Below are 1,683 nucleotides of genomic sequence, written 5' to 3'. Positions count from 1 at the left end.
GCCCAACTCTCACATGTATACATGACTACTGGGAAAACCATGACTTTGACTAGACAGAACTTTGTTAGTAAAATGGGATGTCTCTGCTTTTTAAAATTTTATTTATTTATTTATTTTTTGCTGATCTGGACTTTATTAAGATGAAATCACTGATAATTACACAGAAGTTACTTGTCTAAGCAAAAATCCTTGAGATTCACATGAACTTAGTTACACAAATAAATGGCATGTTCAAAGCCAGGAGGAAATATCCCAATGCTCAGGTTATGAAGGCTGAGGTGAACAAATCTGCACACCTATTTCAAGCTCTTAAGCAGTTTGTGGGCCTCACAGTGGACCCTTGCATGCAAGAAGTCAAAGAGCTCCTCTGTGCAGCCCTCCTCTGCCTGTTACCTGGAGGGTACACGCTCATCACAGAGCCCTAGCTGCTCCCGAGCCTTTACACATTTCTCCAGCTGCTCAAATTGCTCTCTTACTGTTGTCAGGGGATCCACTAATTCCTCCTCCTCTTCTTCCTCCCCCTTGGGATCTCCGGACCTGGTCAGCATCCTTTGCTCATCCTCTAGGCCCATGTTTGGCTGCGGTTCTGGTCTGCTTTTTAATATACTATGTAGGCTTGTCATAGCTTTTCTTCCAAGGAACAAGCATCTTTTAATTTCATGGTTGCAGTCACCATCTGCAGTTATTTTGGAGTCCCCCAAAATAAAGTCTGTCATGTTTCCATTGTTTCCCCATCTATTTGCCATGGAGTGATGGGACCAGATGCCATGTTTTTTGTTGTTGTTTTTTTTTGCATGTTGAATTTTAAGCCAGCTTTTTCACTCTCCTCTTTCACTTTCATCAAGGGGTTCTTTAGTTCCTCTTCACTTTCTGCCATAAGGGTGGTGTCATCTGCATAGCTGAGGTTATTGATATTTCTCCCAACAGTCTTGATTCTAGCTTGTGCTTCATCCAAGCCAGCATTTTGCATGATGTACTCCACATGTAAGTTACATATTCAGGGTGACAATGCACAGCCTTGATGTACTCCTTTCCCAATCTGGAACCAGTCTGTTGTTCCATGTCTGGTTGCTTCTTGACCTGCTTATAGATTCCTTAAGAGCAGGTAAGGTGGTCTGGTACTCCCATTGCTTTAAGAATTTTCCACAGTTTGTTTTGATCCACACAAAGGCTTTAGCATTATCAATGAAGTAGAAGTAGATGCTTTTCTGGAATTCTCATGTTTTTATCGATGATCCAATGGATGTTGGCAATTTGATCTCTGGTTCTTCTGTCTTTTCTAAATTCACCTGAATGTCTGGAAGTTCTCAGTTCATGTACTGTTGAAGCCTAGCTTAGAGAATTTTAAGCATTAGTTTGCTAGCCTGTGAGATGAGTGCCATTGTGTGGTAGTTGGAACATTCTTTGGCATTGCCTTTCTTTGGGAATGGAATGAAAACTGGCCTTTACCAGTCCCATGACCACTGCAGATTTTTCCAAATTTGCTGGCATATTGAGTCCAGCACTTTCACAGCACCATCTTTTAGGATTCAAAATAGTTCAGCTGGAATTCCATTACCTCCACTAGTTTTGTTCATTGTGATGCTTCCTAAGGCCCATTTGACTTCACAGTCCAGGATGTTTGACTTTGGTTATCGGAGTCATTAAAATCTTTTTCATAGTTTTTCTGTGTATTCTTGCCAC

General features: G+C 41.2%; 1 pseudogene; it reads right to left on the bottom strand.

Moving 5' to 3' along the window:
* Positions 1–296: 296 nt before the first annotated feature.
* LOC110133532 (cytochrome b-c1 complex subunit 6, mitochondrial pseudogene) lies at positions 297–572 on the bottom strand (annotated as a pseudogene).
* Positions 573–1,683: the final 1,111 nt, after the last annotated feature.

This window comes from Odocoileus virginianus, chromosome 5 (genome assembly GCF_023699985.2).
Source record: "Odocoileus virginianus isolate 20LAN1187 ecotype Illinois chromosome 5, Ovbor_1.2, whole genome shotgun sequence".
Classification (NCBI taxonomy): Eukaryota; Metazoa; Chordata; class Mammalia; order Artiodactyla; family Cervidae; genus Odocoileus; species Odocoileus virginianus.
Note: the sequence above shows the minus strand (reverse complement) of the source record. Positions and strands in the feature narration are given on the sequence as shown.